This window comes from Pinus tabuliformis, chromosome 7, assembly GCF_031772625.1.
Source record: "Pinus tabuliformis cultivar Carrire ecotype Pingquan chromosome 7, CPIR1, whole genome shotgun sequence".
Classification (NCBI taxonomy): domain Eukaryota; kingdom Viridiplantae; phylum Streptophyta; class Pinopsida; order Pinales; family Pinaceae; genus Pinus; species Pinus tabuliformis.
This window is the reverse complement of record NC_142293.1, coordinates 1,749,546,480-1,749,563,988: the sequence shown is the minus strand read 5'-3', so window position 1 is coordinate 1,749,563,988 and position 17,509 is coordinate 1,749,546,480.

Here is a 17,509-nt window from a genome sequence, read left to right as displayed (position 1 = left end):
AGACAGTTGTGGAGGTCCAAATGGGATAGGTGGGTGGCCACCAACATCCACGTGGATCAATATTTTGTTGCACCTATTGCATACAAGACTCCAAGACTTGTTTTGTCTTTGAGAATGTTTCCAAATATGTTCATGTTCCAATATTTCATTTTGGATTTGAATTATTTGAGCTTTATTTGGAATGTATGTATTATACTTCTACCTTGGAATTGTATTTCCTCCCACCAATTTTTGGCTTTTGAGAGAAAATATAGATACTAGAGCCAAAAGCTTTCAAATTTGAAGGGATGATTGTGAGGATTTTTTTCAAATATAGTTTTAGATGAATGAGGCCAATGATCCAAGCCAATGCTTGGAGGGATGGAGGCTTCATAAAATATATCTTGTTCTAACGGGGCCTCTAACACTATAAATCAGTTCAATATGTTGGTCACTTGAATTTTACCTCCTCCATAGTTATTCCAAACATAGATCCCATTTCAAAGTGCTAAGGTCTACCACTTGAGGTAGATATAGGAGGTCATTCAACTATTTCACATCTAGTTGCAATATTATGATTCCCCCCTTCTTCCCTCCAGAGAATTTAATAAGGATTAAGTTTCCACCTAATATCCAAAGCTCCTCATGATGCGTTGACCTTATTGTCCCGATGTTTTCCAAGGATTTTGGCTTTTTAATAGGTATATGTGGATTGTATATTGTTTTTATATACCTTATTTCCTTGTCTCTTAAATATTGGAATTATCCCAATTTATTTCGGGGGAGCATTATCCAATCATGAAAGTATCCTTCCTAAGTGTTCCAGAGAATAGAAAAACCTCCCAAACTTCATCTAGCATCTAAAGATACATATTCACAACCCCTCCATCAGTGAGAGGTGGTGTCCCTAGGTCTTTCACAAAATATTTTTTTTTCTTGTATGATAAAGATTGTTAGGCTTCCCTTTTTAATTGTCAGCTTGACTTAAATTCTCCAATAACTTGTTATTGATTACTATTTTAAGTGATTTCTATTGTATATATTAACAACTGTGTGTGTAAAACAAAATGATATATAAGGAAATTGCTACATCCCTAATTTCAATTGTTAACCACACTTAATTTGTTGTATCTAAAACATGAATTATAGGTAACTTATACACCATGACATAAAGTCAACCCATCCTTCCATCCCTACATATTCATGTTGTCACACCCAAAAAAATCTTGATATACATGTAGACATTGTAAGTCCATAAGTCAAATATTTTAACACACTATAGATCCCAAATGGTGCTTATAAGCAATTACAATTGAATGCAATATGATTCCACTTCACCTCTCACCTCACTTCTCATTCATGTTTTGAAATTTATTCATCATTTTTATTTAATAGGGACATGGATTCCAAAAACAAAATTCCAATATGATTCCACCTCACCTCTCATTCATGTTTTGAAATTTAGGGCATGGATTCTAAAAACAAAACTCCAATATGATTCCACCTCACCTCTCATTCATGTTTTGAAATTTATCCATCATTTCTATTTAATAAGGGCATAGCTTCCAAAAACAAAATTCTAATCACTCCCATTAGAACATGTTTCTCATTCATGTTTTGAAATTTAGGACATGGATTCCAAAAACATAACTCCAATATGATTCCACCTCACCTCTCATTCATGTTTTGAAATTTATCCATCATTTTTATTTAATAAGGGCATAGCTTCCAAAAACAAAATTCTAATCACTCCCATTAGAACATGTTTATATTGCAACTCCATTTTATGGATGAATTGAATCCACAACAACACATTTAATATAAAAAAAAAATAGTGTATTTCTATCCTTGTGGATGGAATGAAATACATAAAGACTTCATTACACCAGTCCACCTTCCATTAAGAGGAATGGTTTAAATCAATTTAATAATTAATCGCTGCAATTCATCAACATATAATTCATCTATTTATTCTCTTATTTTTGTGTCTAGTACTAAGGACAAAAGCACTATGCACTTTCCACATTTTGTGAGAGAAATTTATTCAAGGTATTATATAAGTGGTCATAATGTGTCTATAAATAACATATGCCAATTTTACAACTAATTTTTTTTGTTCATCAAAAGAATCGAAGTAAGATCCATCCTCATAGCATGATGTTAGTACATTATTTAAAGAAATTTCAATCTTATGTTGAATGATTCTAAAAAGATAGATTTACTGGAACTTAACTAATAATAACAAAAATCATTATTTTACTAGTTCTAATCCCATATTCAACAGCCAATGTTGTGTAATGACCACCTGATTAATTTTTGAAACGGATATGGAGATCGATAATGTTATTGTATCATGAGGTTCAGGAAGAGGTGGCATGTTACATAGCAGACATGTGGTCAACATGCACGCAACAACATGTTTGTAGGGAGCTCCTCCCTCTCGCCACAAAGAGGGTTATTATTAAGGTGACGCTCGTATCATAGATAGACCTAGCGTGTGATGGGACGTTTGCCTCTTCATGCGATGAGAATAACCCTAGTATAAACAATTTGGTGCCCAGGTTATCAATACACCAACCCATTCGAGTAGAGAAAATACAAGCATTTGTTCTTCAACAATCCTCTAGACCCATTAGTCAATCGGAGTATTTTAACCAGGTAGAGGAATTGCCTACTTTCTTTTGCCACCTGGCTCTAGCCATCGGCAATTCCTTGCCCTCTGCCACCTTTCGCAAACTCTGCCACCCTCCTTTCCCAGTCACTCCATTCTAACCTGTCAGATGGTCGATAAGACAGTGCACAATACTCATTCAATTCAGCTTGGGTGCCCAAAATTTCAAAATTCAAATGCTATTTCCATGCCCAAGGTGCCCACGAAATTTTAATTGAAAAATTCATCGAGAAGAGATGGATTTGTATGAATCATTCATATCTCTCGGCTAAATCATGGGAGGGGTGAGCTCACTCTTTGTCTTCAATCCCTACTTCGGCTCTCGAACTTAGGGTGGCGTTATGCCTGTGTGTTGGCAGTGGGAATAGTTTGGCACATTCACAACCAGAGGAGCTCCTACACTTACCTGGTGGCGTTCAACTGCTACAAGCCCCCGGAAAACTGAAAAATGAACACAGAGCTCTCTGTCATTTGCAAGAGCGATCTGATGCCAAAGTCGCTGAAATTTGTGGTAAACATTCACATAAAATTGGGCCTCGGGGAAGAGTCCTACATGCCCAATTCCTTCTTATGAAAATAATGCAGAAATAGATTTAGTTATGAAGCAGTTGAACAGAATTAGTTATGAGCAGTTAGTTTTGAGTGGTTAGGAATTGGTTTCATAAGTTTTCCTATATAAGTGTGATGTAATTAAGCAATTGAGTTAATGAAAATTGTGTGAGCTTTGTCTCACTTTTGCTGGTGTTTCTGCCTGTGACTGTTTTGTTATAATTTTTAATTTGGTATCAGAGCCCAGAGCTCTTTTGTCTGCGCCTCTCTCCTCTTCGTGGGCAGTAAGACTCTGCCATTAGAGTGTGCGCAGTAACCTTGTGATCCCTGACGGCCCTGTGGAGCGTGTGCGGCTGATTCGAAGATTTCTTTTCTTCCTGTCTTTGACGCGGTCCTAGAAAGGTCTCTCTCCTTTGCATCTGTTTATTCTAAAACGTGGAAATCTCAGCGATCCTAGAAATTTATGCGGGTGTTGGCTCTGTTTATAATCGAATTTGCCGTATTGTTTGTCCATAACGACGGCTTTCTTATGTATACCTTATGCTATTTTTCATCACTTCGTTAAAGGATATTTTAAAAAGCTTCCAGCGTAGGATTGATATTAATCAATTCGTGCTTTGGATTTTGCTTATATGTATGGATTTCGTGTTTTCGCAATGGAAATCAATATAGTGTTGTGCGCTGAACAGTATTGTTTCGGTTCTGTCTTTTATGCGACTTCTTGCATAGCAACGTTGTAAAAGGGAGCAAGTTGTTCTGGGTATTTTAAAACAAAAAGGGAGCAAGTTTGCAAGTTTGGTTTTTGAACAAGTCCAGGTCTGTAGCAGAGTTTTTATTTAAAAAATTTCTTAGGCAGTGATCTGAGTGTGAAGTGTATATGCAGGCCCTTTTCTGAGTGATCTGGCCCTTTTCTGAGTGTGAAGTGTCTACGCAGAGTTTTATTTATTAATTAACCAGTTTTCAACCTTAAGAAGCTTGTGATTTTGTGTTTAAATTTGGTCATTGGTGGAGAGATGGCTAATCCCCTTGCAGATTCATATTTAAATGAGTCTTCAAGGCTTGATGGCGAAAATTATGTCAATTGGAAATTTAAGATCACAACGGTATTGGAGGCATACAATCTCTGGGCGATTGTCAAAGGTGACGAGACCAAGCCTCAACCTCCTACTAATACTCAAGATTGGGAGAAGCGTGAAATGAAAGCAAGGGTGCTGCTACGCATGTCAGTGAAGGACAATATTATTCCTCACATTCGGGACTGTGAAACATCGAAGGCGACATGGGACACTCTCAAAGGTTTGTATGAGACTACTAATGCAAACCATATTTTATTTTTAAAAACCAAGCTGCTATCTATCAAAATGGATGCCAATGAAAGCATTAGTAACTTTCTTTCAGGAATTAAAGATTTCAGTGATAAGCTTGGTGATATTGGTGAAAAGGTTTCTAGTACAGATTTGGTAACTGTTGCGTTAAAGGGGTTAGTCCCCGACTATAAAGTCTTTATTTCAGCTCTCTCCGCTAGACCGACACACCCTACATTTGAAGAATTGGCTGGAATTCTTCTTCAAGAAGAAGAGCGCATGAAAACTTTTGAACTAGAGTCACATGGTTCTGATTTGGCTTTGACTGCAAGAGGCCAAAAACCATTCCGAGGGAGACCATGGGACAGAAACAGAGGCCATTTTCAAGCAAAGCAGAAAGGTATGGCACCTCCTGATTCTTATGTTAAAAGGAACATTGTATGTCATTATTGTGGAAAACCTGGACATCTGGCAAAAGATTGCTATAGGAGAAAGAATAATGAATCAAATCAAAGACATAACAGGCATAATGGAAACTACATAAACAAAGACACCTGAGTGAATGATGGATTTAAAAATCTTAAGTTATTTCTTTCTGATGCTGCATTGTCTGCTGAAACTGATGATGATAATACTTGGTTTATAGATTCTGGTGCATCGGCACACATGACTTGTAATAAAGAATGGTATGATAAATATTATGAGAAATCTGATGGTACACACATTTACCTAGGAGATGATAGGTCACTTAAAGTTCAAGGCTATGGCATAATAAATGTGTACTTACCTAATGGACAAATGCGACAGATTCATAATGTGATGTATGTACCTGCTCTTAAAAAGAATTTGCTATCTGTTTCCGCTATCACTGATAATCATTTAAAAGTAGAATTTGGTAAATTGGGGTGTATAGTGAAAGATGTTCAGGACCACTACAAGGTTGTTTCTACAGGTACCAGGGTTGGAGGATTGTACAGATTGGATGTGACAGTCAAGCGCCATGTTGCATTGACATCCCAAGAGACATCGACAGCAGAATTATGGCATCACAGGTATGGGCACCTAAATTACAATGATTTATCATTGTTACAAAGGAAATCAATGGTTGAAGGTCTTCCTGTTATGAAGTGTGAACATTTACCATGTGAAGCTTGTGCACTTGGTAAGCAGCATAGAGAAGAGTTTCCTGTTCATACTGAGAAACGAAAGTATGATATACTTGAATTAATTCACACTGATGTATGTGGACCTATGCAAACTAGGTCTCTTGGTGGTGCTTCATACTTTGTTATTTTTATTGATGATAGATCTAGATATACCTGGGTCTATTTCGTTAGAAGGAAAAGTGACATATTTGAGTATTTTAAAGAGTTTCGAAATATGGTTGAAAAACAAACAGGAAAGTGCATTAAAATACTCAGATCTGATCAAGGGGGTGAATATAAATCAAAAGCATTTAACACCTATTGTAAATCTAATGGAATTCAACAACAGTTCACAGTGCCACATACCCCTCAGCAAAATGGTGTTGCTGAGCGATGGAATAGAACCTTGGTGGAATCTGCTCGTAGTATGCTGCAAGGTAAGAACATCTCTAATGGTTTCTGGGCAGAAGCCATTAACACTGCTATTTATCTGAAGAATCGATGTCCCACTAAGAAATTAGTTTTACAAACTCCTTTTGAGGTTCTTTATGGTTATAAACCTGATGTGAGTCATTTCAAAGTCTTTGGATGTACTGCTTTTGCTCATATTCCTGAAGCTAACAGAAGAAAACTTGATGCCAAGTCCATCAAGTGTATTTTCATTGGATATTGTACGGATCAGAAAGCCTATAAATTGTTTGATTCAAGTTCCCATAAACTATTTGCAAGTCGTGATGTATTGTTTCATGAGCAGACTGATAAAAGTAACGCAAAGACTGATACATGGCATATTTCTAATGATGCACATCTCAAGTTTGATACTTTGATTAAGCAGGAACAGGAACAGGTACAGGTACAGGATCAGGATGATAGCAGTAGTATGAGCACATCTAGCAGCAGTGAGTCATCACAAGGAGGTGATACACCTCAAAGCCGACGAATCATGGATGAAACACCCACACCAAGAAGGTCGTCCCGACAGACTCGACCTCCTGCAAGGTATAGAGACTATGCCTTAATGTCTAATATAATGAATGTTGAAGAACCAATTGATTATGAGCAGGCTAAACAACATGAACCATGGATTAATGCTATGAATGATGAGTATGCTTCTATTATGAAAAATCAAACATGGGAATTAGTGGAACTTCCTGAAAATAAAGTTCCAATTGGAAGCAAATGGTTGTACAAAACAAAATTTAAAGCAGATGGTACAATTGATAAATTTAAGGCAAGATTAGTAGCAAAAGGATATGCTCAACAGGAGGGAATTGATTATGAAGACACTTTTGCACCAGTAGCTAAGTTGAATACAATTAGATTACTGATTGCCTTAGCCACAAAACATAATTGGAATATACATCAATTGGATGTCAAATCTGCTTTTCTAAATGGTGATTTACAGGAAGAAGTTTATTTGGTTCAACCTGAAGGGTTTGTCAAACAGGGACAGGAGCATCTGGTTTGCAGGTTAAGAAAGGCATTGTATGGTTTGAAACAGGCACCAAGATCATGGTATGTAAAGATTGATACTTTCTTTCTTCAGAATGGATTTGTGAAAAGAAAAAATGATCCTAACTTGTATGTTAAGAAAGATGACAAAGGAAATGTTGCTTTAATATCTTTTTATGTGGATGATCTCATTATAACAGGAAGTGCTCACAAGTTAATTGAAGAAATTAAAGTTCAGTTGTCACAGGTTTTTGAAATGAAAGATTTGGGTGAAATGCATTACTGTTTAGGCATTGAGGTATGGAGAGAAACTGGTAAAACTTTGATCACTCAAAGCAAATATACAAAGGAGATTCTTAAAAAGTTCAATATGACAGATTGTAAAGCTATATCAACTCCCTTAGAACAGAATGCAAAGTTGTACAAAGAAGATGGTTCGAAAGAGGCAGATGGAACATTATATCGTCAGTTAGTGGGAAGTTTGAACTATCTCACCACTACCAGGCCAGACATTGCATACTCAGTCAGTATCCTTAGTCAATTCATGGCTAAGCCTTCAGGAAATCACTGGAATGCTGCAAAGAAAGTTCTCTGATACTTAAAGGGAACAGTGAATCTTGGTATTATGTATACTGATGTATCTGATGTTGTAGTGATAGGTTTTTCTAATTCAGATTGGGCAGGAAATCCAAATGATAGACGATCTACCTCTGGCTATGCATTTCATATTGGATCAGGGGTCGTATCTTGGAGTAGTAAGAAACAGCCAACTGTTTCTTTATCTTCAACAGAATCAGAGTACAAAGCTTTGACCAATGCCACCTGTGAAGCTATTTGGTTGCGGAGAGTTCTTGCTGATCTTGAAGAAGCGCAAAGTGGTGCAACATGTATCAATTGTGATAATCATAGTGCTATCAAATTAGCACATAATCCAGTTTACCATGCTAGAACAAAACACGTTGAGTTACAGTACCACTTTGTACGTGAGAAAATTGAGTCAAAAGAAATTGGATTGATATTTTGTAACACCAAGGATAATGTGGCTGATATATTTACTAAGCCCCTTGGTAAAATCAAATTTGAAGTTTTTAGAAGTCAGTTAGGTATTGTAGAGAATCCATTTCTCCATTAAGGGAGGATGTGAAAATAATGCAGAAATAGATTTAGTTATGAAGCAGTTGAACAGAATTAGTTATGAGCAGTTAGTTGTGAGTGGTTAGGAATTGGTTTCATAAGTTTTCCTATATAAGTGTGATGTAATTAAGCAATTGAGTTAATGAAAATTGTGTGAGCTTTGTCTCACTCCATGGAGACATTGTGTCATCAATGGCCAAAGGGTGGCTAGAGATGCAAGAGGCCTTTTTTTCTACACTCGATATATTGTTCATAAACAGCGGCCTCCTAGTTTATCGTAACTGATTGGCAAGGCATAGCCGTTCCACAGACATTTATCGCCTTCTCTAACGACAGATTGTTGCTCGAGTATGGGAAAGATGGAAATGCTACACAAGAGTGCATCTAGACACCATTTAGACTCCACAAATCTTGGGGAGAAAATAACGATATGGATGGAGACGGTTTTGATGGCGCCTTCAATTTGAGGAGTCAAGTAGTCTCCCACACTTGTAATTTCTCTCTGTCGAAAAGGTTGCATTCCATGTGAAAGAAGTCGATGGTAAATATAGCTAGCAAAGGTATTTTTGACATCAGGGCCTCTGTGACTGATGAATACATCATAATGGAAACCACCATTAGTGGATGACCTAGACGTGGAAGGCTCTGAGCCATCGACTTCGAGAGGGGGGTGGGTGTTTTCGTATCTGTCATTGAGCAAGAATATAAACTTACACAAACCAAATATAAAGAGAAGGATGATACAGATCAATTTCAATTCTGTGCTCAAATCCAGAAACCGAGACGAACCGAATATAAATTAAAGGATGATGCCAAATCAATTTCAATTGTATTCTTTATTGACAGAAATAAACGAAAGGATGATACCTTGACACTGGTTGTTGACAGAAATGATGAAGGGTGGTTTTCTTCTTTTTCTTTCTTTACTTAGGGTTGTGTTATTCAGTATTCGAAAATGACGCGAGCGGTGATGTTGAAGATAACGCACTGAGAGTTTCCTTCCTCCTCACCAATCTCATTTCTTAGCGTCTACAAACTCCTCCCTGAACCCTAGGGGTTTTTCTCATTTTCTTTGTATCGCGCAAGTTTTCCTTGGAGAAAGACCTCCTCTCATAAAAGCAACCACAAAAGTCGGTGGATACTCTTTTGGTTTTTCTTGGTCATTTCTTGGAAATCTGCTAAAAAACAATTAATATAACTGAAGTGGTTGAGAGGTTAATGATGGAGACCAGATTTTTTAGCAAGACAAGGAGGTTGATCCTGACAAAAGCTAGCATTGTCCTTAAGGCCAAGTTCCTAACATTCACTCAGCTTGCCTTGTGCTACTAGAGATTCTATCTTTACAGTGAAGTTGTTTGGAAGAAGCTGATGTCCTGCGAGATGAGAGCCAATTTGCTTCAAGGAGTGCTTGTGGAAGGGATAAAATAGGTCTTTTCATTGCCCCCTATAATTCTATTCTTTCATTTTTTTCTCCCCCACACCTTCTGCACAATTTTTGGCCATTCATTCATTCTTTGTAATATCGAGATGATCAGCAGTGCAGACAAGTTCTATACATGTTCATTCCAATCCATTCATGTCTGCTATTGTCCATGCAAAGAGCTTAGTCTATTGATATTCTTCTTGTGGATAAAATTCATGATGATCAGAGATCAGTTTCATGTAATTTTTGTGTTGTACCCAGTGCTGCTCATGTCATATCAAAGCTTTCTTGGAATAGGCTATTATTCTTTGTGCCTATGAGGCTCGTACATGTAATAAATGCATATAAATATATATCAAGTTATTTTGTAGTTACATGAAATAAGTATTCTCCTGTGTTTGACTCTGTCATTTTGTATATATCAAGATAAAAAAGCAGCAGCTTGTGTCCTATGTTTGGACTGCGATTTTGTTTCTACCATATATATATATATATATATCAAATCTTAAAAACCATTCTATTATCAAATTTTATGAGGCAAAGTTTACTTGTTTTATGTTTTTTCTTTCTTTTCTATTAATAGTGTGTAATAAGTGTTCTCCTGTGTTTGACTCTGTCATTCCGTATATATCAAGAAAAAAGCACAGTAGCTTGTGTCATGTTTTGGTTGCACAATCTCATGATATAATTTTTGGTAAGATATGGGGCAAAGTTTTTTTTGGTTGCAGAATTTCATGATATAATTTTTGGTAAAATTAATAGTGTATATAGATATTAAATCTTAAAAAATTAATATGCTCTTAAAAATTTAATCCATTAGTCAAAATTATAATCAATTTGAGGCCAAGTTTGACTGTTTTAAATTTATTTTAAGCTAAATTTGTGTGTGTGTGTATGTATCAGATTTTAACAATCCAATCCATTATCCATAGGGAATTTTAATTGTTTTATGTTTTTTTGGTTAAATCTATGATATAATTTTGGTAAGATTAAATGTGTATAGATGAATATAGATATCAGATCTTAAAAATTGAAGTTATGATATATAGATAAATATAAATATCAGATCCTAAAAATCTAATCTATTATCACAAATTAATTATTTTGAAGTATTCTTATCTTCGTGGAATCCCATAATATAATTTTTACTAAGATTAATAGTGTGTATCTCTATATATAATCATCCAAAATTTGCGCATAGATATATATAGATATCATATTTTAACAATCCAATCCATTATCCATAAGAAATTTTAATGGTTTTATGTTTTTTTAAATCTACGATATAATTTTGGTAAGATTAAATGTGTATAGATAAATATAGATATCAGATCTTAAAATTTTAAGTTATGATATATAGATAAATATAAATAGCAGATCTTAAAAATCTAATCCATTATCAGAAATTAATTATTTTGAAGTAATCTTATCTTCGTTGAATCCCATAATATAATTTTTGCTAAGATTAATAGTGTGTATCTCTATATATAATCATCCAAAATTAGGATTAATTTGAGATGAAATTAAATTGTTTTATTTCTTTACTGAATCCATGATATATTTTTATGTAAAATTAAAATGGCTTGAAAAGCATTATGAAAAATCAGGAGCAATTAGCTCATTTCAAATTTAACAACTTAAATTTGCTTTTTTTTAAATTTTAACCGAATTCAAAATTTAGAAAAAAGTGAATCACTAATTAAATTAATTTTGCTACATAATTACACAATTTTTTTCATAAAGATATGCAACAAAAAAAATTAAACTTTGCCTCATAAAATTTGATAATAGGTTAGTTCTTAAGATAGATATATATATATATATATATATATATATATATATATATTTTATATATGTACTAGAAACAAAATCATAGTCTAAACACAGGACACAAGCTGCTACTTTTTTTCTTGATATATACTGACTGACAGAGACAAACACAACAGAATACTTATTACACACTATTAATATTATCAAAATTATATCATGAGATTAAGAAAACAAAGAATAAAGATAAACAATTAAACTGTGCCTCATAAAATTTGATGATAGAATGATAGAATGGTTTTTAAAATTTGATATGTATATATGAATGGTAGAAACTGGTTTTTAAAATTTGATATATATATGAATGAATGGTAGAAACAAAATCGCAATCACAAAACACAAGCTACTGCTTTTTTTTTCGTGATATATACATAATGATAGAGTCAAACACAGGAAAATATGTATTTCATGTAACTACAAAATAACCTGATATATATTTATATGCATTTATTACATGCACGAGCCTCATAGGCACAAAGAATAATAGCTTGTTATAAGAAAGGTTTGATATGACATGAGCGGCACTGCATATTATACAAAAATTACATAAAACTTATCTCTAATCATCCTGAGTTTTATCCACAAGAAGAATATCAGCAGACTAAGCTCTTTGCAAGGACAGTAGTAGACACGAATGGATTGGAATGAACATGTATAGAACTTGTCTGCACTGCTGCTCATCTCAATATTACAAAGAATGAATGAATGGCCAAAAATTGTCATTTTCAATGCTCAGGGGTGCTAATCTAACTCTAACCTCAATGGAAACAATGCTTACTTCCCATATTGCACCAACAACAACAAGGGATCGTGTGCTGGAAATCAAAGCTTATCTGAATGGGATGGATCTGCCATGCTTTTTTTAGTTCTAAACACCCTTTTTGTTAAGGTATGTGCATATCAAGTTCAAGTAAATTCTTAGGAAAAGACATCTGCAATGATTATGTCGAAGTGGAGCCCTTAAGGTCCCACGAAAAATCCAACTAAATTCTGGGAACTTTTATCTAGTATGTCTGAGGAAAATGTCATAGAGAATGGTATATATGCTTCTCATTAGCTATAGATTTGAATGCTGGAATGTAACCTTTATTAGGTTTCAATTGTTTGATAATGGCTTGTATAATTTGTGTGAGTACAGGTATTTCGAGTGGATCTAGGAAACGAAAGGGTCCCATGATACACAATGGGTCCTGCATATTATCTCTTCTTTGGTCGGGCGGCTCAAGGTGTTACCATCTAACATGGAGATGGATGAGGTACTTCAAGAATGAGAGATATAGGCGTCATCTCATTACTTGTGGTGCTGCTGTCTGGGTGGATTGTGGTGCTATTGTTGAGGTGGCTGCAGCTTTCAGTGCAGCTTTTAGTGCACCTATTAGTGGTGTGCACATCAGAGTTTCACCTTTTGCATATGTCAGATAACTATGTGACCTGCATTCAAGTTGTATCAAACCATGAATTATAGTCCACAAATCTGATGACAAGAGTCCATGGCATGCCTGCTGCTGCAAGGGACTAATAATTTAGTTTCAATAATTTACCCACAACCATTATATATTATTATCATACAATCAATTTGAGGAATTGTAGGTTTTTTCATTATCATACAACCAATTTGAGGAAGTGTAGGTTTTTTCATGCCTTTATTAGTTAATTATACTATAAGGATTTTTAACCATTTTCCTAAATTAATGCCTAAACCTAAATATTAAGTATTATAACTATTATAAAATTACAAAATATTAATTGTTAGCATTTTGATTTGAGGTGAATCATACTCAAAAGGGATAAATGTGATAAAAAAATTACATCTTTTAAAATGAGCTGCCAATTATAAGCATATTAAGATTCATGTTTTAGTGCATTTGATCGAAGATATTCAATTTGTTAGTAAAATGAGTTGTATAAGGACAATCTTCCCAAAAAACACGTTCATGAAAGAATGTAAGGTATTTATAACATAACAAAATTAACAATAAGGATACATTATTAACGAATTTAGGTATTTCTTTTTTTACAAGTTCTTTGCACATAGGCTCAACATCTAAGCTATGAAAAAAGTTGGTGGCGTTCTCAATATCGAAGCTATTAAAAAAAAGTTGGTGGCCTATATGAGATAAATAAGAAAGACATCAAAACAAAAACCTGTGTATTCCACTGCGTGGCTGCGTAGAATATTGTCAAATATTACTTTTCTCCTTATTTGTTTGTTCAGGCTTTGCTGCTTGTAATGGTGATCCATGCATTGAAGAGTTGTGGGGCCTGATCCTTCTGACGGGGCTTTGGCTTCTGCTTCTGCTCCGGCTCCGATTTTGGTTTCTGATTCTGTTTGGGCTTCTGCTACGGCTTGCTCTCCAATTTCGGTAGCTGCTGGGGCCAATGTCTCTAGTCCGGGGACTTCGGGCCCTGCTGGGGCTAATGTATCTAGTGTTGGGACTTCGGCCCCTGCTGGGGTTAATGTATCTAGTCCCTGGACTTCGGTCCCTGTTAGGGCTAATGTATCTAGTGCCGGGACTTCGGCCCCTGCTGGGGCTAATGTATCTCATGTTGGGACTTCGGACCTTGCTGGGGCTAACGTATCTAGTCCCCGGACTTCGGCCCCTGCTAAGGCTAATGTATCTAGTGCCAGGACTTCGGCCCCTGCTGGGGCTAATGTATCTCGCGTTGGGACTTCGGCCCCTGTTGGGGCTAATATATCTAGTCCCCGGACGGCCCCTACTAGGGCTAATGTATCTACTGCCGGGACTTCGGCCCCTGCCGGGGCTAATGTATGTAGTGCCAGGACTTCGGCCCCTGCTGGGGCTACGGTATCTACGGCTGGGACTTCCGCCCCTTCTGGGGTTTCGGTTCCTGCCTCGATTTTGGCTCCCGCCGCGGCTTGGGTAACTGGTGTAAAGATCAGGAGATGGAAACCGGCCTCGACCTCCACGTGCATGCTCAACTCGCAATCGGCTGCCATGATATTTATAGCCATCACTGTAACGAATAGCTTCCTCTGCATCACGAGCATCCTCAAATGTAACAAAGCAAAAGCTCGGTGGTCTCCTGGGAATTTTAATATCAATATGGACAATACGTCCGTACCTTTCAAATAGGATTTCAATTTGATTTTTCCTAACACCGTCAGGTAGATTTCCCACAAATAAAGTTCGACCAGCCATTGTTAACGTTTTAATTCAGTAAAACTCCTTAACACTGTGCAAAATGGCAAAATATACTTACGAACGGGGAGATGAGCAACTTCAATCATGATTTTATTGAAGTGGAAGGTTAAACTTTTTATAGTATACCAGACACTCTAAACAAAGCCGACCATGATAAAAACTAAACTTTCAAAGATGTTTCAGGTAAAACATTAATCTATTATACTTAAGGTAGGAAACGAGATGGAAATAAAGAATATTTTGTAGTTGATTTGGCAGAGATTTTTTTATGTTAATGTGTATCTATTAAATTAAAAAGTTTTCTTGATTTATTTAGAATTTTTTTCTCAATAAAGTGTATATATTAAATTGAATTGAAAGGTTATGTACCAATTAGAAGTGTGTTATTTATTTTAATATTTTTACTTTAAATTGAGTTGAAAAGTTATGTATTAATTAGAAGCTTGTTATTTATTTTAATGTTTTTAAATTGGGAAAAATGGAGACATCAATTTTATTTTGATTATTAAAAAGTTAGATTCAATTTTTTATCAACAAATACTAAAAATAATTAAAAAAAAATGGAAATGAAATAATATAGAAAATTAGTTTTATTATTATAGTGTTCTTGGATAATGATTTTAAAGGTAGTTATTAGTTGAATGATATCTCACATAATTTACACTTTAGCATTTTTCATGGTTTTGATCTTTATTTCCAAAATGATAAAATGGAGCTAATAATAATGATCCTATAATTAGAGGGAATTATTTTATCTCAACTTTAAAAAATAATTACTTTGTGTATAGGCTTTAGGGAAGGCATGCTTCAATGCCAAATTGAAGAGCTTGTGTATACATGGATAAGAATAGGCATTCTAATTGCCAAAAATTCATCTTGTTAGTCTTTAATGTCCTTATTTTTCAAAATTACAAGTTGTTTAACCCTGAACTCTATGTTTACTAAAGAAAAAATTTCATCCTTTATAGGAACATTCAAAATGTTGTCCATGGCACCAAGGAATTCATAAAAAATTACAATCCTTCAAGAGAATCATATTATTTTCCTTAATTTCATGAAAAAAGTATATTTTCTCAAAAATATCTTATGATCCAATCTAAATAGGTGCAACATCCACTCTTAATTTCTATTTATATAGCATCTTTTCTTCCTTTTAATGAGTGATTTATAAATATTTATCTTCTTGAGTTTTAAATAGTCATTAGAAGCATCCCTAACGCCTATTGTATCAATCTTACTTTAATTGCCATACAAAGAGTTGGTCATTCCATTATTTTTTTACATAATAACTTATAGAGAACTTGTTAATAAAAATAGAAAGGGTTGTAGTAAAATTATTATAGAAATCTTCAATTTGGTTTTCCTTATATGCTAGGAGGTTTAAATGCCAATTTAAATCCTTTAAAATGATACCAACATTACTTTTTTCAAAAATTAGGTTCCTTTGATTATCAAATGTTTTTTGATATAGGTTTCATGCATTGCAAATTTTTGTGTTAAGGTTAAAGGTTTATATTTTTCCCCACTGCTCTCCCCCACCTTATTTTTATGATTATTTATTTATTTCCCCTATTTCCTGCAAGCAAGAGTGCTCTCAAAAGGGTTTATTTAGACAAATCCCTCTCTTTCAACCTAATGAGTAGAGGTGTGGAAAATACTGCACTATCTCTCTCTTCTGCGAGTCCAAAATCAAGTTCATGGAGGATAAGATTGGCAAGAAATATGTGAAGAAAAATATAAAGAGATAAAATTTGGTGCTAAGCAATGGTGTCAAGATAAATGACATCTCCCACATGACAAATATGGCACTTGTTGGAAACTTTGCAAGCAAGAGAATGTCTAGGGACACTTTGTAGAAGTAGAAAAAAGAAAACTTCATCAATTCAATTAGATATTAGCCCTGAAGTATTTCTTTAGCCACACAATGCATGACACGTGTAATGCACTTAGGAGAAGATATTAGGAATTTTATCCAAGCACACTAGAGTTGGGGTCGTTAGGATCCTTTTCATAAAAGATGGATGGTGTATTTCAACACTTGGTCCTAGAGACTTGACATTGCACTTATTCATTTATGCTTCCCAAGGTTTCCATTCATCCTTTGATCGATGAAAATCTTCAAAGAGATTGGGAATGATCTTGGCTTCTTCTATGAAATATATACCTCATAATAAGTTGTGAGTAACATGTGTATGTCTAGGATTTTGGTTGATCTATAATTGTTACATGTGTTGGGTTGTGTTATATTCTTTCCACGACTAACCTACGTAATGAATTGGGGGGTTAGAAGGGGGCAGAGCCCCCCCTTGTTGAGTTGATTGCATAGCAAGGGGGTCATGGGGGGGCGGCAACCCCCCTTGTCCAGGGGGTTTGAGGGGTGTGGGTAGCCCCCCTTTACGGGGTCTGGGGCAGCGCCGCGGGAAAAAAAAAAATTGGACCCTATATTAGGTTGGGTGAACCTACCTATGGTTTTCGGTCCATGGTTTTGGATACGATGGTTTTCGGTCTATGGTATTGGATGCTTCGGCATGTATGAATATGTATTGTAACATTGAAAGGAACATAATGAAAAAATCAAGCCGGTAGTCCTCGCTTTGGGATCCAGGGGAAAATCTATGTGTATATGTGTTTTATGTGTTATGCTCTCGCATTGTTTATTTTCTGTGTTTTTTTAGAATTCGTATGCAGGTAATTTCTATATAGGGTAAAAACCTACATTTGGTATCAAAGTTGTTTTTGCTTCAAGGGGATGCCTTTGTTGCTAAGGGGTTTTGCTCGGGCCTATTGTAGAACCTGTTCAGTGGGAGATCTGCGAGATCGATTCTGGTGGTGAAAGAAGATGGCGAGTAGTGGAAAGATAG